Raw genomic sequence first — 21326 nt, 5'->3', positions numbered from 1 at the left:
TTGGCTGCTGGTCCTTCCCGGGTTGGCTACCATCCCTTCCACCTCCGTGGAAGGGCGGTTCCCCCTGCCACATTCCCCACTTCCGCGGGGGAGCGGCACACCGCCGGCCGGCTCTCTCGGGGGCTGCACAGGTGTTCCTTCAGATAGATGTTCCCCTTAGATGTTCCTGGTGCATGTTGTCTCTCTCCTCCTTTATAGTCCTCTTCCACCAATCCCAACTCTGCTACCCACACGCCGAGTACACTGCTCTCCTCCAATCAGGAGCAGGTCCCACAGTTTATTGGTTGAACTGGAGGCAGCTGTGTAGAAGCTGTTTCCCTTCTCAGCGCCATATTGTGGGAAAGCAGATGCATAGAATAAGTCTTAATTCCAGTAACTTAGTCTAGTCCGAGTTGCTCCCAGTTGCTCCCCACACAAAGTAGGTCATACTTGTTGGTAATAATATGTAGACTTTAATCTCATTTAGATGTTTAATTATAAGAGTTTAGTTGGTGCTGAATATATCCAGAGTGTTAAAAGAACAGCAATAATAAGACATCTTGTAGCCTTTTACTTTTAGACTCTCTTAAAACATTCCATGGTTACTGATTCTAACTGCAGATATGAAGTGTCATTTGCCTAAAGGGAAAATTTGGGGGCAGATTTGCTTAGATAAGGACCTGACCATTCTCAACAAATAATCTTTTCCTCTGCTAAATTGGTTTTCCCTGTTATTCAAGTAGCTTTTTGTAAATGTTTGCTGACCATTGAAATTCTTGCCTTGTTCCAAGTTAATGCGGATACATCTGACCTACTCTTGGGTCATTCAAATCACTCCTTAATTCCTATAGCTGCTTCCTTTGTAAAATATCTTGAGCTCCTTAGTACTCAGTGCTATTGCTAACTGTTCTCAGCAATTCCTGGTGACATTTGTTAACAGATTGTGTCTTCAATCATTAGTTTCTTCAGACCATTCAATATCATACATTAGTCTGGCTTCCCTTTGCCTTTTAGAATCTAATACAGAATTCATGGCCCTTTATTCCTCATTTTTCTCTCTGTGAGAAGCACAGTGGTATAAAGGCAAGAAAACAAGGGCTTTGATTCCCATGAACTAGTCTTTGGATGGTCTCTGCTTCTTACTATTTGTGTAGTCTAGAATGAATCCCGTAACAGCAGAGTCCAGTTTTTCCCTGCCTAATATATATATATTATATATTATATATTATATATTATATATTATATATTATATATATAAATATACATATAAATGGAGCTATATATATTTAAATGAAGCTACTATAAGCAAAGCAAAAATTACAGTGTTTGGAACCATTGGAGATGCTTAATAATGACAGTTATATTGATGGAAGACAGGATAGTGGTGGTGATGATGATGAAAGACCTGGATCTCTGGCTTCCTATAGAGCCTGCTCTTCTCTGAGCTTTATCTTGCTGCTCTCCTGCCTGGAAGGTCTCCCCATCCCTCCTTTTACTTTTTATATCAATTTGTACAAGATAAGTAGCAATGCAGCCTTATTTTTTTATCTATTTTATTTGGAGAAATAATAAAGTTCATGAAAATTTCAAAAGATATAAAAAGTATACATAAAAACACAATCTCCCTCCCAAATCTCAGTCCTTCTACCCAGAGGCAAATGCTATAATGATTTATTAAAGGTAAATATATCATTTGTAACTTCCTTTTCTTTGTAAGTAATAATACATCTTGAATATTATTTCATATTAGTACATCAACATCTTTATCTTTAACATATCTTATTTTTTAAAAAGATTTTTAAATGTATTTTACAGGCAGAGTTACACAGAGAGAGGGAGAGGCAGAGAAATAAAGATAACTCTTCTGTATGCTGGTTTACTCTCCAAATGGTCACAACAACTGGGGCTAGGCCAAGCTGTAGCTGGAAGCTGAGAACTCCATCCAGTTCTCCAGTGTGGGTGGCAAGAGCCCAAGTACTTGGACCATCTTTTGCTGCTTTCCCAAGTGTGTTAGCAGAGGGCTGGATTGGACATGGATCAGCTGGGACTTGAACCAGCACCTGTATTGGATGCTGGTGTCATAGGTGGAGGCTTAACCTGCTGGCCCCAACATACTTTATTTTTGTGTTGTCCTTCCTATTTAAGATCTCAGAGCTTGTAATTTTAATTCCTAGGAGCAAGAGAGTATTGACTCAAATTTATAGAATATTTATAACAATAATCATTGTGATAATTATTGTGTTAGTATCTCAGGAATATTTTAAGCTAAAGGAATATATTTTTAAAATATTTATTATTTACTTGAATGTTTGAAAATCCAAGTTACACAAAAAGAGGAGGAGACACACAGAGAGAGACAGAGTGAGAGAAACTTGCATATACTGGTTCACTCTCCAGATGGTTGCAATGACTGGGGCTAGGCCAGGAAAAGACAGGAGCCAGGAGCTGCTTCTGGGCCTCCACATGGATGGCAAGGGCCCAAACAATTGAGCCATCTTCTGCTGCTTTTCCCAGCAGGGAGCTGGGCTGGGAGTGGAACAGCCGGGACTTGAATCAGTATCCATATGAGATACCAGTGATGCATGCGGTGACTTAACCCAGTGTGCCACAAAAGGAAATATTTTTAAATTTCTAGTAAAAGAAGCTAAAATATAACATTTTTGTTTAAAAATGCATAATGTGGTTTGATATTTCACACAGTGGCGTGGCCTGGAGACCTGAAGCTGACTCTAAGATACTTGAATTAGCTCTAGCAGAAAAGAAATGGAGGAGCTATAGAACATTAAGGATGAATTCAGGAAGGCCTGAGACAATGGTAAACTTGCCTGCTCTCTATACTATTTTTCAAGGAGCGGTTAGTATGATGATGGACCGTGGGGCCTTTATCAGAATCCCAGGCTGTTGGAAGCAAGATCTAATCCATCAAACTACCTGTCAGGTGGATAAACCCTCTGAGATAGTAGATGTTGGAGACAAAGTGCAAGTGAAGCTTATTGATTGAGAGGTGAGAAACAATAGGATAAAAGTATCTCCCTGAAATTCATTATCCAAGGAACTGAGGTAGACCCAGATCCCAACCACACTATCACTGAGCAAGAAGGGCAGAGGTGTTCCATTATTACACTGGACAGAAGGTGGCTGTTGAGGCTGTTCTGAACACTACCTGCAAGAAGTGTGGCTGTAAAGGACACTTTGCCAAAAATTGTTTCACACAGCCAGATACTCTCCGACTGGATGAGATATCAGATGAAAAGGAAAAAGCAAAGTCAGCAGAATTTGAGAAGCCTGACCCCCTCAAAGAATCCTTTGAGAAAAAGAAAAAAAGAAAAGAAGAAAAAGAAACATAAAGATTGGGAATCATAGGACTCTGATGGCTCAGACTCAGAGTGATGCAGGCAAGAAGGCCAGACAGCAAGGCAGCCAAGAGGAAGAAAAAGAAGCAGCTCAAGAAGCAGCATAAGGAGTGAGAATAGGAAGAGCAGAGAATCAGGAACCAGGAACCTTAATGCCATGAAGCCCTGGCTTCTGGGAAACTGAATGTGGTCTCCCATTCCACTGACTTTGCTCCCATGAGAGATGGCTTTCCTCATGCAGCAGTTAAGAGTTGAAAAGCAGCTGCCTAAACGAGTTATTTTCTCCTTACCACTCCTGGTCCCTCACAGTCACCCCTGCAGTCCACCCATTCATTCACCCAATTTCATTCAGTGGGAGTTCTGTTACCCTCCCCAGCTGCCACAGCCAGAGCTGAATTCCTATACAAGAAGGAGTCTGAGCTGAAGCCACAGGTCCTGATGTGGAGGTGAATCTGGATGTAGTTGGAAATTGAGTGAGTGGCCCTTTCCTGTTGGTTTGTCTTGGGCCGGTTGGTGGGTGATCTCTGCCACACCCAGCACAGGGGCAGAAGAGTGGAAGCAGGAGGGAGAACATGGTAAGAAGTGGGGCTCATTTTTTCCATTCCCCCAATACTGTTCTGTGCTGGAAGTAACAGCAAGTGGCTATGGTCAGAAAGCAGCCATTCACAATGTGGCTGAGCTTGTCTATGACATGCCAACAGACCCCTGCACCAGACATCTGAACCCAACATCATTGCTCGATTTTGTATTTGTTTCCGTGTGAATCAGTTGGTTCCACTTCAGATCTCTGCTTAAATTCCTGGCACTATCAAAGAAAGATGTGCTTTTCTCTGAAGGGAGGAGAGAACTTGGACTTTGCTTATTGTCTTGGCTAAAGATTGATGGAGATTGTGGATTCAAAAGGCTTCCATAGCCTAGGAAGCTCATGTCAAGAGCCCTGGGTGATCACTGACAACATACCTAAGAGTGCTAATTGTTAAATTAACAACGGAAGTCACCAACAGGAGTCACTGTGCACTAGCTTCCCATGCAGGACTTCTATCCTCAATAAGTTGTATTATGAGAATTAACTATAAAACTTATTCTCAGGTTTTTTTGTGTGTGTATGTGTGCAAATTGTTGAAAATTGTTGAAATCTTTACTTGGTATAGAGTCGCTCTTCTGTGTATAAAGTTAGTTGAAAATCAATCTTAATGGAGAATGGAACTGGGAATGGGAGAGGGAGGAGGCGATGGGATGGGAGGGCAAGTGTGGTGGGGAGAATCACTATATTCCTAAAGTTGTACTTATGAAATTTGTACTCATTAAATAAAAGGTTTCTTTAGGGAAAAAAATTTTTAAAATCCTGGTATTAAACAGAATCATGTTTGGTTTAAATAAAACAGTAATTGCATGATTATTAGAAATCTGTTTCAGTTAAAACATAAAGTCCCTTTCCCCTCTTCTCCATGGTTTCAGTACCTGCAATCAGCTGTGGACACAAAAGTAATATGTGGAAATTTTCCAGAAGTAAACAATTCATTTAAATTTTAAATTCAACAACTTAAAATACATTTTAAATTGCAACTGTTCTGAGTAGTGTGATGAAGTCTTGTTCTGCCTCACTCTAAAATGAAGCATGCCATCCTCCTTGTGATATGTTGTCAGAAAGTCAAAAGCAGCATAACCCAATGTCATGATATCCACATTATTCACTTCGTCATGTAGGCCTTCTATGACTCACATCACCACAAGAAGAACAAAGGCAAGTAATAATGCAGTAAAATGTTTTGAGAGAAAGAGATAACATGTACATAACATTTATTATGAGTTTCGTTATAGTTGTTCTAGGTTTTTATCAGTCACTGTTGTTAATTTCTTACGGTACCTACTTTATAAATCAAACTTTATTATACATATGTATATTTAAAAGAGAACACATTGCGTATAGTTGTCCCTCAGTATTCACTGATGATTGGTTCCAGAACCAGCCACGGTGACCACAATCTGCAAATGTTTGAGCCCCTTATCAAAAATTGCACACTACTTGCATATAACCTGTTCACATCCTCTTCTATATTTTATATCATCTGTAGACGACTTAGAATATGTAATACAAAATGAGTGCTATATAAACAATTATTTACTGTGTTGTTTAGGGAACAATGATAACAAAAAGTCTACATGTACAAATGAAATTTTATTTTGAAATTTTCTCCCTGATTTTAAAGTATTTTTTTAAACTTTTATTTAATGAATATAAATTTCCAAAGTACAGCTTATGGATTACAATGGCTTCCCCCCCATAACGTCCCTCCCACCCGCAACCCCCCCCTTTCCCACTCCCTCTCCCCTTCCATTCACATCAAGATTCATTTTCGATTCTCTTTATATACAGAAGATCAGTTTAGCATACATTAAGTAAAGATTTCAACAGTTTGCTCCCACACAGAAACATAAAGTGAAAAATACTGTCTGAGTACTAGTTATAGCATTAAATCTCAATCTACAGCACACTAAGGACAAAGATCCTACATGAGGAGTAAGTGCACAGTGACTCCTGTTATTGACTTAACAAATTGACACTCTTGTTTATGGCCTCAGTAATCACGCTAGGCTCTTGTCATGAGCTGCCAAGGCTATGGAACCCCCTGAGTTCACTGACTCTGATCATATTTAGACAAGGTCATGGTCAAAGTGGAAGTTCTCTCCTCCCTTCGGAGAAAGGTACATCCTTCTTTGATGACCCGTTCTTTCCACTGGGATTTCACTCGCAGAGATCTTTCATTTAGTTGTTGTTGTTGTTGTTGTTGTTGTTGTTTTTGCCAGAGTGTCTTGGCTTTCCATGCCTGAAATACTCTCATGGGCTCTTCAGCCAGATCCGCATGGCTTAAGGGCTGATTCTGAGGCCAGAGTGCTGTTTAGGACATCTGCCATTCTATGGGTCTGCTGTGTATCTCACTTCCCATGTTGGATCATTCTCTCCCTTTTTTCTTCTATCAGCTAGTATTTGCAGACATAGTGATCACTGTTAAATATCAGAGTGGGAATAAGAGAGGGAAGAGATGTGCAATTCGGGACATGCTCAAGCTGACTTACCTCAAACGGTAGAGTTAGAAACATACCAGGGGATTCCAATTCAATCCCATCAAGGTGGCATGTACCAATGCCATCTCACTAGTCCCAGTGATCAATTTCTGTTCACAATTGATCATAATGATAGGACTAAGAACCAAAGGGATCACATAAACAAGATTTTAAAGTATTTATTTAGTTTTAACTAATACGTAAAAATTATACATGTTTTGGGGGCACTGTTTGATGTCTCAATACACATATAGTTTATATACACTTCAAATCAGGGTAATCATTTCTACTTCCCAGCCATCTATCATCTTTTTATTGTGAAAACATTCAAAATCCTTTATTTCTTTAAAAAATTCATGATACATTATTATTACCTATAGTCACCCTACTGTGCAATAGAACACCAGAACTTCTTTCCCCTGTATGACTGTAACTTACTACCATTAATTAATCTTTCCCCTCTCCTCCAGTTGGGGCTTCTCTCCTTATCCTCTGATAACCACCGTTTTCTCAACCTCTATGAGGTGCACTTTTCTTAGACTCCATATGAGATCATGTGGTACTTGTCTTTTAACATAATGAGAGTTCTATCCCTATTAGTGCAAGATACAAGATTTGATCCTTTTTTATCACTGAATAGTATTACATTGTGTATATGTATCACATTTTCCTTATGCATTCATGAGTTGATAGACACATTGTTTCTATTTCTTGGCTATTATGAATAGTGCTACAATAAACATAGATGTTCAAGTGTCTCTTTGAAAGACTAATTTCATCTCCTTTGGTTATATAAGGTTACTGTAAGAAGTCTATCAAAAGTTACATTACAAAATAAGCTTATTTTGGTGTAAAAAGTTTTGAAATCCAGGCATACTTTTTTCTTTTCATTCTTCATGCACACTTTTTTCATAATGTACATTTTCCCTGAAATTTTGAAGTATCCTTGTATGCCCAATAATGGGAGTGCTGTATCACATATTAGTTCTGTTTTTAGGTTTTTGAGGTACTTTCATATTGTTTTCCACAATATTTGTACCAATTTACATTCTCAAAAACAGTAAGTCTTCCCTTTTCTCCATATCCTTACCAACACTTGTTATCTTTGTCCTTTTCAATAATAGCCAATCTAACTGGAGTTATGTGATATCTCGACTTGGTTTTGATTTACATTTCCCTGAAGCTTAGTGATGTTGAGGATTTTCTCATGTACATGTTGCCTATTTGTATGTCTTCTTTTCAAAAATGTCTATTTACATCTATTGCATATTTTAAATTGGATTATTTGTTTTTCTGCTTTTAAGTTATTTTATTACTTAAATATCCTGGTCACCAAACATTTGTTTGGTGAATAGTTTGAATATATTTCCACCCATTCCTTAGGTTGTTTCTTCACTTTGTTGATTGTTTCTTTTGCTGTGCAGAGGCTTTAGTTTGATGGACTATCATTATTCTATTTTTGCTTTTGTTGCCCCTGCTCTTGGTGTCATAGCCAAAAAAAATCCTTGTACATTCTAATATCCTGAAGCAGTTACCTTATGTTTCATTTATTATATTTTTATTTACTCTATTTTTGAATTATATTTGTACATTGTAAGAGATTGGGGGGAGAATGTCTAGTGTCATTTTTCTGTAGGTGAATATCCGATTTTCCTAGCACCATTTTTTTTAATTTTTTAAAACTGATCAGATGGAAAGCATTTTTTTATTTGACAGGTAGAGTTATAGGCAGTAAGAGAGACAGAGGAAAAGTTCTTCCTTCCATTGGTTCACTCCCCTAATGGCTGCTATGGCCGGCGCTGCGCTGATCCGAAGCCTGGAGCTGGGTGCTTCCTCCCGGTCTCCCATGTGGGTGCAGGGACCCAAGCACCTGGGCCATCCTCCGCTGCCCCAGCCCTCCAAGCCATAGCAGAGAGCTATACTGGAAGAGGAGCAACCAGGACTAGTGCCCAGCACCCCAACCAGGACTAGAACCCGGGGTGCTGGCACCGCAGGCGGAGGATTAGCCAGCACCATTTTTTGAAAAGACTATCTTTTTCTCCAATACATGTTCTTAGCACCTTTGTTGAAGATCAGTTGGCTATAGCTGCATGGGTTTGCTTCTAGAGTTTCTGTTCTGTCCATTGGCCTATGTATTTGTTTTTATGCCAGTGTCATGCTGTTTTAATTACTGTAGCTTTGCAGTATATTTTGTAGTCAGGTAATATAATGCCTCCTGCTTTGTCTTTATTGCTCAAGATCATTTTGGCTATTTGGGAATTCATTTTTTCTAGTTCTGTCTAGTTTTTTCTAGTTCTATTTTCCAGTTCTGTGTCATTGATATTTTGATAGGGCTTGCACTGAATCTGTGGATTACTTTAGGTCATATGGACACTTTACCAATATTGATTCTTGTAATCCATAATTATAGATGTTTTTCAATTTCTTTGTGCCCTCTTCAAGTTCTTTCATCAATATTTTATAGTTTTTGTTGTAGAAATCTTTGGTTAAATTTATTTCCAAGTATTTATGTTTTGTAACTATTGGAAATGGGATTACTTTCTTGACTTCTTTTTCAGATAATTTGCTAATTTGTGTAGCTACTGATTTTTATATTCTACCACTTTGCTGAATTCATTTATTCTAGTAGATTTTTTGGTGGATTCTTCAGAGTTTTCTATAGATAGATCATGTTATCTGCAAATAAATAACAACTTGATTTCCTGCTTTCTGATCTGGATACTCTATTTCTTGCCTAATTGTTCTGATTAGAACTTCCATGACTATCACTTCTCGGCCTTTTGGCTAAGATCAAGTGTGAACTTGCATGACTATGCTGAATAAAAGTGGTAAAAATGGACGTTATTGCCTTGTTTCAGATCTTAGAAAACCTCCAGCTTTTCCTATTTAGTATGTAAGCTGTTGGTGTTTTATATATTACCTTCGTTATGTGAAGGTATGTTCCTTCTATACCTAATTTATTCAGTTTTTATCATGAAAGGATGCTGGATTTTTTTATTCAAATTTTATCTTTTTCTATCCTCCATTGATGAATTCTTAGATGTGGAAGGCACATTGTAGGCATGCAGGGATGATTGTAAACATCAAGTATTTCTCAGGTAAAGTTGCTCAGGACTTACTGCTGCTCTTGGTCTCTCCTAGCTGGCTCTGTCAAATATGTTACAGGAGATGACCACTCCCAGGTTCTTGTCTTCATGAAAGAAAGAATTCAGACATTAGACCGAGTGTAGTACTAGGCATGCTAACCAAGTTTAAAGACAAGAGTATATCTGATAGGCCAGGCAAGCATCTCAGAAAACAACTGAGAGCCTGTAGTAGGAATGAAATTGTACTTAAGAAGAATTTAAAATGTTTGTAGCATTTAATTTTTTTAAAAGATTTATTTTATTTATTTGAAAGACAGAAGTATGGAGAGAGGTAAAGATAGAGAGTGAGAGAGCTCTTCCATTTGTTGGTTCACTCCCCAAATGGCCACAGTAGCCAGAGCTGAGCTGATCAGAAGCCAGGAGCCAGGAGCTTCTTCCATGTCTCCCACGTGGGTGCAGTGGCCCAAGGACTTGGGCCATCCTTCACTGTTTTCCCAGGTGTGTTAGCAGGGAGCTGGATCAGAAGTAGAGCAGCTGGGACTCAAACCAGTGCCCATATAGGATGCCAGCACTGCAGGCCAAGGCTTTAACCTGCTGTGCCACAGCAGGCCCCTGTAACATTTAATTTTAAAACTAATGTTAAGGGCCAGCGCTGTGGCATAGTAGGCTAAGCCTCCGCCTGTGGTGTCGGCATCCCATATGGGCAACTGGTTCATGTCTTGGCTGTTCTTCTTCTGATCTAGCTCTCTGCTAATGGCCTGGGAAAGCAGTATAGGATGGCCAAAGTTTTGGGGCCCCTGCACCCACGTGGGAGACCAGTAGGCAGCTCCTGGCTTCAAATTGGCCCAGCTCAGGCAATTACGATCATTTGGGCAGTGAACCAGCAGATAGAAAACCTCTCTCTGTCTCTCCCTCTCTCTGTCTGTAAGTCTGCTTCTCAAATAAATGAATTTTTTAAAAGAATTAAGTTAATTTATAAAATAAAATTTAATTCTTGAAGTAATTATAATAACCATAATATTCAAATGTTTGCCATTTTTAAGAACCGTTTATTTAATAAATCCTTATTGAGTACTATGTGAGAGGCTTAGAAATTTAGAAAACATTTAGAAATCTTTTTTAATCATGTGAATGATTAACAATTCCGTCAACTTTTTGATATGACACATGCATTGTGCTTGCATCCCCTTATCAAATGGTAATATAATGAAGTATTTCAAAATTTGACCTGCTTTTGTGCGTCCCCTATTTTCCTTTGTCTTCCATTCCTCTATTATGCAGCATTTATTAGTGACCTTCACTGGTAAACTATCAGTTGCCATGGCCTCATAACAGTATTTAATTTTTAGATTGTAACCTCAAGTCAGTCAGAAGGAGTTAGGTCGAACTTAAATAATGTGTACCTACAAAACACAGTTTAAAAGCCACCACCAAAATAAACCCTCAGATGACAGGTCTTCTCCTTAAACTTATGTCTAGTGGCCATTGTATTGGACTGTGCAGTAATATAGGGTTTGAACTCTAAGAAATACCCAACAGCCCATTATCAACTGTTACTGAATCACTCTCAGAATGTGAATGAATTTTTAATCTCATTGTTGACAGAGAACTAAATGCTACTACTGTTAAAAAGCATTACAAGTTTCTCTCAGTACACAAGTTCTTTGGTGAACCAGTAAGTATTGCCTTGATAATAACTTCATAATTCTTGTGAAAAATCAAGTTCCAAGTGTGGTTTTATACCAGCGGCATCACAATACCTGGGAGTTTGTTAGAAATGTATAGTCTTAGACTCCATTAGACTTACTAAATTCAAGTGACCATTTTAGCAAGATTGCAGATGTTTAATATAAGCAATAAGCAATAAAGTTTGATAAATATTGATCTACAACCAGTGTCATAGTTCCTTAATTTTCCAGGAAAAGAGCTATATTTATCATCTGTCAGTTACTTTGTGAACTACTAGCATGAGCTCCCATTTCAGCATTAGAACATGTATGTCTTCTAATTATATAATATTTGAAAAATTGTAGTTTTGTCACTTTTGTGATAAAAGCGACTCCCAAGCTAAAATTAATAAGGAATAGGAAATGAGAGTGAAAGTGTTCAACAGATTCCAAGTTTTGAGAAGCTATGTAGTACCCAATAGGCATATACTTTTCATTAGTAACTAAATATAGTTATTTAAGAATGAAATGAAGATACCATTTTTTCTTTTAATTTTTATGGCTTTTCCTCAAATAAGTAATAGCTTATAAGGACATAAACATGTATTAAGTTATGTGGATTTTACTACTTAATAGATGGAATTTAACAAAGTTTCCTTTAACGAAATGGGTGCTATGAAAAAAAATTACTGAGCTACTAGTGGAATGATGAACTGAGACCATTTGGGAGCCTCTAACCCAGAGCGTTCTTTCAAAAAGAGTGACATACATGATATTCCATTGTTAAATAACTTTGCTAAATGCTGCAAGAATATTCCCCTTGAAGGAGACAGAGTTGGATTAAGGGATCCAGAGAACAGTGTCATTCTACAGAAATAAAAGAGAAAGGAGAGAATGGACAGACAGGTGCCAAAGAGAGTTAGGAGAGTCTTTAGTAGAATAAGCATCATGGTACTTATCCCGTGCTAACAGGAAGAACAGTTTTGATGATGAGGCTTATAATATAGTGTAAATTTTGATTGGAATAGCCCAGAAACTTGGGGTTGAGCTGACCTTATAAAGTAAAGTTGTTTAGTAACTACTGCTTAGAAAGAAGACATGTATGCTCTGGGTAATAGTAAGGGTAGCACTAAAACTAATGCCAACAACAGGAATAACAATTATAACTGTAATAATGATATTAATAATATGTACATTTAGTGTATCCTGACTACTGTTTTAAGTGCTGCATATGTATTAACTTATTATCTGAAAATTGAGTTACTCCATGTACATTTATTGAATGCCTATTCAGTGCAAGTTTCTATGAACAAAACAGGCAAACCCCTATTCTTATGAATTTAATTTTAGGGAAGAAACAGCAATAATTGATATAAAATTAGTTAATAAATTACATAATATATTGGAAAGTGAGAAATGGCATGGGAAAAAATACATATGTAGGGTAAGAGGAATTATCAGGAGTGCTGGGATGGGTGGGGATCAATTTACCTTCATTAAATAGAGAAGCCAGAATAGGTTGTAATGAGAAAGTGAGATTTCAGCAAGGACTTGAAAGAGAAGATGCATTTTGAGGCAAATATCTAGGGCAGGAGGCCTTCAGTCTGTGGGAACTGCTAGAGCAAAGGCTTACGTGCAGGAGTGTATCTCTTGTGCCCAAATGCATGACAGGAGGATTGGGAGGGGAAGAGAGTAGAGCATAACAGAGTGGAGCCATGTATAGATCCTTTCCACTGTTTTAACAACTTGAACTTTTGCCCTGAATTCAATGTGAGATCATTGAATGATTTTGATCAGAAGAGGCACTTGGCTTGACCAAATTTGAAATGGATTACTATGGCAGCCAGGTTGAGAATAGATTTGTAAGGAAAGACAGCCAATTAGAAGACTTTGAAATGGTGGAGATGGAGACAATGGTGCTAGAGGTAATGAAAAGTTGTCAAATTCTAAACTTATGTTGAAGGCACAAAGAAATGAAATAACTTACCCAAGGTTGAAAATTGGGCACTAAACACATGCAGTCCAGACTCAAGAACTACTCTGATACACAGAATAAACTGACCTACAAAAAAGGTAGTTTGAAGATAGGCATGAACTCAATGAAAGGCAGAGCTTTCTGATAATTATGCCTGTAAGGCAGCAATTTTCTGTGGATGGAGGAGTGTAAGAAGAAAATGGAAAGTCATTTGTCTATGATGAATATAGAGTGTCATGCATACAGAAGGGGCTTGATGACTTTTCAGTCTTTTCTAACTCTGAGACTCTGGAGGTATAAAGTCAACTGAAAGTAGACCACTGTAAAGATTAAGAGAAGGCTGAAGGGAGAAGAGAACTTCCACTTTGACCATGACCTTGTCTAAATATGATCAGAGTCGGTGAACTCAGGGGGCTTCCATAGCCTTGGCAGCTCATGACAAGAGCCTAGCGTGATTACTGAGGCCATAAACAAGAGTGTCAATTTGTTAAGTCAACAACAGGAGTCACTGTGCACTTACTCCTCATGTAGGATCTTTGTCCTTAGTGTGCTGTACATTGAGATTTAATGCTATAACTAGTACTCAGACAGTATTTTTCACTTTATGTTTCTGTGTGGCAGCAAACTGTTGAAATCTTTACTTAATGTATGCTAAACTGATCTTCTGTATATAAAGAGAATCGAAAATGAATCTTGATGTGAATGGAAGGGGAGAGGGAGTGGGAAAGGGGAGGGTTGCAGGTGGAAGGGACGTTATGGGAAGGGGGAAGCCATTGTAATCCATAAGCTGTACTTTGGAAATAAAAAAAAGACTCTCTCCTGGCAAAAAAAAAAAAAAAAAATTAAGAGAAGGAATAGAAGAGGAAAGAGGAGGAAGAGTGGAAGGATGAGTGGGAGGGAGGGTAGAGTGGGAAGTATCAATATGTGCACTTACTCCTCATGTAGGATCTCTGTCCTTAATGTGCTGTGAATATGTTACTAAATCTTTATACATGAAATACATGAAGTGTGTACATCTTAAATAAAAAAATTTTAAAAAGACTATGAATCCAAAATATAGAATGATATAATTCATACTGTTCATCGAAAGTTGACAACTGTAATAATTTCTACTATTTTGAAAACCATTTTCTTTCCTCCATTTAATTTATCAAGGTGTAAACAATATACTAGATTTGGCTTCTGTCCTCAAAGAAAGGATGAAAAGTTGATGTACCTGACAAATCTCTGTTGTGACTCAAAATAAATCCACAAAATCACCCTTTTAAATGTATATTTAGAACACTTGCATATTTTCAGGGCAACAACTGCTACTAGGCAGTCTGGAGGGTAAAATATACATAATAGATAAAAATATAAAATAATAGATGATGGTCACAGATTATGATTATTCAAGATCATTGCATATAACCATTCAGTAAGCTATGTGGGTCTTAGTTAACAGTTCATACATTATACCCTGTTATGACTTGTCTGTGTTACATCCTGTCTGTGTGTGCTGTTGGCACACTACTGGAGGATTATATTTGTGTTTCTATTTATGAAACATACATGGCTCTGTTACTGCAGAATTGACGTGCTAGGAGGTGATCCAAAGATATGAGTTTGTTTCAATATTTTTAGATGTTCTTCACCATAATGTCAAAGTGTTGTGAACACACTCCCGCTGGGTGTGATTTCTTGCTGTGAGCAATATATAACAGGTCCATAAAATCTACGAAGTATTGCTGGGAATTTGGTGAGACAGGAAATGTGGCAATCTGCGAACAATGTTGGGGGATGTTTCTAGATGTGCTAAGAAAATATTGGAAAAACTAGATGAGTACAGGCAGTTTTATGGAATTAGAAGAGGAAGAAACAAAATGAAGTTGACAGACAAATGCCAGGGTCCCTATTTATGAGAAAAGGCTCTTGAAATTCAATCTCTGAAGGTGGAAAGTTAAAGATAAGTGTGCTTTACCAGAGTTTACTGTGTCCAGAGGTGCTATTAAAGTTAACCCAAAAAGAAGAAAGAAAAAATATAAAACCCCTTTCCACATACATGCTACTTGTAGAATAGAAGTTGTAACAATAATCCCTGTTGGTCTTGATTCTGTTCCTAAAATATAATAAGTAAGTTTGTTTCTTCTTCTTCTTCTTCTTCTTCTTCTTCTTCTTCTTCTTCTTCTTCTTCTTTTTTGCAGTGGTGTGTGTGTGTGTGTGTGTGTGTTTACTTTCGTCATGCAAATATTCCCAGACCTAACTGAGAGAGCCATTAGTTACTCCAGGCAATTTACTAGCCTTCTGTAGAGCATAAGTTCACATCTTAATGGTGACTTCTTGTCATCTGTAACTGCTTGAATGCATTATCAAAGGAATAGAATCTCAAATAAGTTGTCTAAATTTAGTAAAGAAACCTCTTCTCCCTGTTTTTTCTTGTATTTCTTTTGGAGCACCACAAACATAATAGATAGTACAAGAAATTCAGGTCTGATACATTTACTTTGTGAAAAGCTCTGGCTTTCTTTCAGGTTTTGTGTGATACTAGCAGCTGATGCCTCACCATGAAATAAAACCATATTGATCTTACCTCTCATGCAAAGTAAAATTGTTATTCCCACTTGGTCTCTTGCTGTTCAATTCTTAGTGTAGTTTTAATGAATTTATTATTTCATTTTTGTTTTCTTCATTTGTAGCTTGCAACCTATGTATTCTATTAGAATTTTAGGTCAACTTTTATAATTCCCTAAAATTAATTGTGGAAAAAAGTTTTGCTTAAAAAATGTGTACATGTAGAGAACTAGCACCCCCTAGTGTATTAAAAGCCCCCAATGACTTGATCTGGCATTTAATAAGCTAATAACAACAAACAGGAATGTGTTCTAACGGAGAGGTTATTGCTAACTTTTACCACTGAAATTATGGCATAACTTGTTTAGGCACAGGGAAAGCATGTTTTGAAGTTAATAAAAATCATAAACTAAGAGGATGAAAATCATTTTCAAATATTAGTTCTAAAATTGGAAAACCACTGTTGGCATTTGAACTGTTGGTGATATGGTTACAAAATAAAACAGTAATTTGTGGTCATTTTGCTAATTTTCTAAATCTATGTCTCCTAGAAAATTTCAGCAACATAATTTTTATAGAAAACTATAAAACTGAAAGTGTTTAGGATTTTTCTTCTTTTGGTGACTGTTAAACTGTGTGTTGCCTAATGAAACTGTAAACTGAAAATTATAGCTTCATTCCAGACAGTGAGAGGACTTATTCCAACAGATGGCATCAAAACACCGGTCTAAACTGTATGATCGCTGATTGTTAATTGCATCTGTAAAACAATCCTTTTAAACAGAGTAATGCATTTTATCATACAGATTATAGTTCTACGCTTTTTGGTTTTTCAATATGTGTTAACATTTTCTGCTCGAATGTAAGATTTAGTGCTTGCATAATTATCAGATTAAACAACAAAACAACAGTGACTCAATCATTTTTAGGAAATATGCATAAGGCAGATAGGGAAGTATGAATCTCATTTTTTAGGACATATTATTTGAAAGCTGTTTTGGTTTTTATTAGGTTACATAAAACAGGAAGAATGTGCTAAATCTCCCATCAAATTAAAACAGTAGAAACCTATGAAAATTTCTTAAACATAGGGTAAATATACATGAGGGTACTTCAGCCACCTCATGGGAAATGTATATTATGAAAAACTTTGCGTGTATTTCAATTTTTTGCACCAAAATAAATTTATTTTTAAAATCTGTTTTCCATGAATGATTTGAAGTATGCTTGTACTGTATTTTTAAATGTATTTCACTATAGATGGAAATAGTTTAATTTACATAGAACTTTTAAAAGAAAAGGAAATACATGAGGCATATGATAAAGGGACTATTCTGTAACATTTAGAGATTAAGTCGTACGACTTCCTTTCTGGAATAATTCCAGACCTTTGTAGAAGCAGAGGGTAGCTTTGACAGCAATGTGAAGAACCTTTCAGTAAGATCTTTGCATGGTGTTCATGGCATCAGAAAGATGCAATATGAAGCTTAGATTCTTTTGTTGCTTCTTTATTCAGGATGATTTGGAATGGGGAACTTGAAGTTCAGAGATGTGGAGAGAATGGTTAGCATTTGTGTCACCTGAGGCAGATCTGTTTGAGTGTCATATTCTTCTCTTTTCATTGAACATATTAAATATACACAAAATTAATAGCTGCCAACTCCTCCCACCCACTGTGAAAGGACTATGGGAGAATAAACTTGCTTGTTGAGCTAGAAATTAGCATTTAGTAAATAAACTTGTTATGATTCTATTTCTAAGTTTTCATGTATCTTTATCTGTTACATATGTACCACTAAAATAGTACTTAGGAAGGATCATTCATCAGATATTACCAATAATGTGTATTCTAGATAGAAAACATGAAAACTAAGAATGGTAATATAACAACAAAAGGTGTTAAGTAGCAAAATTTCATATTTTTTAAAATCTACAGTGAGTCCCTATCCAGAGTCCATCCACTCTTTTATTTTGAAAAAAAAAAATTCTAAAAACCTTTTTCTTTCCTGGTTTTTAAATCTTATAACAGATTAGGAAGGCAAATTACTAGAGGCAAGCACAATGAGTTGCATCTGATGCTTCACTCTGAGGAAAGATTTGGAAAGACTGCCTTAATAAATCATACAAATATAAATTACAGAGGGAAAAGTAGTAATGTAGACTATCTCAGAGAATTCCACCTTCACTAAGTAATGAAGGTTAACATTACCAAGAATAAGACATACTGTATCATTACCCCCTAAGAAAATATATACCCTAGAAAGGGGACATATCTTTCTTCCATGGTGCTTTTTGTCAGAAATGTATAAACTCAATGTAAACACTGGAAAAGTCAGACAAATTGAAGAACACTCTGTGAAATATCTGATCAGTAGTCATCAAGAGTGACAAGATCATGGCAGACAAAAACAGAACAAGTATCTGTCACAGATTGGATGAGACTAAAGAGACAAGAAGTTAAAACTCATTGTGTAGTTCTGGCCGGCGCCGCGGCTCACTAGGCTAATCCTCCACCTTGCAGCGCCGGCACACCGGGTTCTAGTCCCGGTCGGGGCGCCGGATTCTGTCCCGGTTGCCCCTCTTCCAGGCCAGCTCTCTGCTGTGGCCCGGGAGTGCAGTGGAGGATGGCCCAAGTGCTTGGGCCCTGCACCCCATGGGAGACCAGGATAAGTACCTAGCTCCTGCCTTCGGATCAGTGTGGTGTGCCAGCCGTGACGGCCATTGGAGGGTGAACCAACGGCAAAAGGAAGACCTTTCTCTCTGTCTCTGTCTCTCTCTCTCACTGTCCACTCTGCCTGTCAAAAAAATAAAAAAATCAATGTGTAGTTCTGAGTTGGATCCCGGAGCAAAGGAAGGACATTACTCAAAAAACTGGTAAAATATGAATAATGTCTGCAGTTTGTTTAATAGTGTTATACCAATGTTAATGTCTTGGGTTTGATAATATGTAGATATAGATAATTGCTTCAGGGCAAGTTGAGTGAGGATTATATCTATGTATACAGACTGACTACGCTGTTTTGCATCTTTTAATTAATTCTAAAGTTGTTTTCCAATGTATTTTTTAAAGGCTACTCCTACAAAATTCTGTGTAGAGTAGTTTGAGGCCAATTAATGTAACTGGGCAAAAAGCTTTGTTATATATCTGAATTGTATAAAATCTTTACTGATATTCAGTGTATGATAGGCACAAGGAGAACCATTTTAATATCATTTGTTTAACATAAATTGTAAAGTATTTTAGGAACATTTACATAATTTATAAATAAAATATTTAAATCTGTAATGTGTAAATTTCAACTATTTGAGAAATCTACTTAATGGAGAACTGTATTCATTATTGATGCTATACAATAAGCCATTCTTCTACCATCAGAACTTTGCTGGGTTCTACATTGTGGCTCAGTGGGCTAAGCCACTGCTTGCAGTGCTGGCATCCCACATTGGAATGCCAATTGGAGTCTTGGATGCTGTACTTCTAATCAGCTCCCTAATAATGTTGCTGAGAAAGCAGCAGATGATGGCACAAGTACTTGTGCCCCTGCCACCCACGTGGAAGACCTGGATGGAGTTTCTGCCTCCTGACTTTGGCCTGGTCCAGCCTCAGTCCCTCTGGCCATTTGGGAAGTGAACTTGCAGGTGAAAGATCCCTCTCTGTCACTCTGCCTTTCAAATAAATACTTCTAAAATTCTTTTTTTTAAGATTTATTTATTTATTTGAAAGTCAGAGTTAGAGAGGAGAAACAGAGAGAGAGCTCTTCCATTCTCTGGTTCACTCCTGAATTGGCCAAAGAGGCTGATCCAAAGCCAGGAGCCAGGAGCTTCCTCCATGTCTTCCCACATGGGTGCAAGGCCCCAAGAACTTGGTCTACATTCTACTGCTTTCTCGGGCCACAGCAGAGGGCTAGATCAGAAGTAGAGCAGCTGGGACTCGAACCAGCCCATATGGGACGCTGGCACTGCAGGTGGCAGCTTTACCTGCTATGCCACAGGGCCGGCCCCCTGTTGTTGTTTTTTTTTTTAACAAAAACTTTTATGCTTGTGGCAGACACTAGAATCCTCCATCAATTCTCTATCCAAAGATAGATATTATACAAGCATACTTCAAAATGTTCATGGAAAATGTAGATTATCTTTTAATTCTATTTTTCCATGAACTGTATGAAATACTCTCATGTATCTTATAGCAACTGTATGGATACCCCATGTTATCCAGGCCTTAATTTGCTATCATACATAACTAAAATTGAAAGCTGAATTATTGCTGGAACCCATTTCATCACCCTCCTTGATTTTGATACTGTGTGGGAATAGGGAATTCAAATTATTTCCTTCAAGGCTTGTATATGATTTCTCTCCTCTGTAAGTGTTAGTGAGATATTTGAATATATACAGATCAGCTAGCATTAATTAAGCCTTAGTCCTGAACTCTAAGTCCATCTACTAATATTCTTTGAATTTTCAATGAATTTAACAACTAGAGCTTTCACTAAAACCCATGCAAGATAACTATGATTGGAACAAAAAATGTAGAGCTACAGTGTCTTGGGCAATTTACATTATTTTGTAACAGATTTATTTATTTATTTGAAAGTTGGGGGTTGGGGGATAGGTCTTCCATCCACTGATTCATTCCCTAAATGGCCACAATGGCTTGTCCTGATTGAACCCAGAAGGCAGGAACTCCATGCTGATCTCCCACATGGGTGGTAGGAACCCAAGAATTGAACAGTCACTTGTTGCCTCCCTGTTTAAGCAGGGAGCTGGAGTGTAGATGTGGCAGCAAAGACTCAAACCTGCACTCCAATATGGGATACCGGCATCAAAGGTGATGGCTTAACCCGTTGTGCCATTCAACCCCTTGGACAATTTAATATACTACAGAATTACCCTTTAAGTCATGCTACTACACTTTATTAGCTGAAGGAAGCTTATATGTATTTGTTGGACATTCACCATGTATTCAGTGCTGGATGAGATGCTATAGGATTTAAAAGTATGCTCTCATTCTTCTGTAGCTTTTTGGAAACTCTTCAAAGGCCTAGTGGGGGCTTACAAGTTTAAAGAATGCACACAATTGCAAGTCAGCAAGATTCTGTGTACATACTTCACTGTTTAGATCAACTGTTTCCAATGTTATTGAGATTAGGGATTTCTTTTTAATGTCAGATTTTCACATATGATAGCTAATATTTGTTTAGTACTGGTAATTATTAAAACACATAATGGCAAAATACAAGTATAGCTTATTTTAAATTAATGTGTACTTTATCACAATTATATCTACTTACTTATGGAAAACAGTAGCAAATATACATGAGTGGCATATAATTCAGTACATGTTTTGGTGCACACAGGGGTCCATAAACCCAGGAATTCTCCCCTGTTGTACTCCATCCAATTACTGCTTATCTGTGGCTAAGGACCACTATGCTTGAGCAAAAGTACCATAAGAATCCAGCTGAAGAAGGCTGACATTGTCAGAGCCATCATCAAAGGAACCCCCCTTCCCTATCCCACAACATGGGGACTTAAGGTATATCTCAGGAGTTAGGAAAGGCTAGAGTATATCCAGGTTGGCCATGGAGAAGCAGGAATGAGGTAGGCAAATTGAGTGGCAATGAGGAACCAAGGCTGGTCATAGGGAAGG

At 37.5% G+C, this 21326-nt stretch overlaps 1 long non-coding RNA gene and 1 pseudogene across 6 annotated transcripts in view; both read left to right on the top strand.

Moving 5' to 3' along the window:
- Positions 1–21326, top strand: part of LOC149127058 (uncharacterized) — a 692486-nt gene that overhangs the window by 332526 nt on the left and 338634 nt on the right. The window lies entirely within an intron of this gene.
- Positions 2686–3446, top strand: LOC149127059 (zinc finger CCHC domain-containing protein 17 pseudogene; annotated as a pseudogene).

The sequence above is a fragment of the Oryctolagus cuniculus genome, chromosome 4 (genome assembly GCF_051225735.1).
Source record: "Oryctolagus cuniculus isolate XC-2025 breed Fujian yellow rabbit chromosome 4, ASM5122573v1, whole genome shotgun sequence".
Lineage (NCBI taxonomy): Eukaryota > Metazoa > Chordata > Mammalia > Lagomorpha > Leporidae > Oryctolagus > Oryctolagus cuniculus.
The sequence above is the reverse complement of the archived record's forward strand: the minus strand, read 5'-3'. Positions and strand labels throughout refer to the sequence as shown.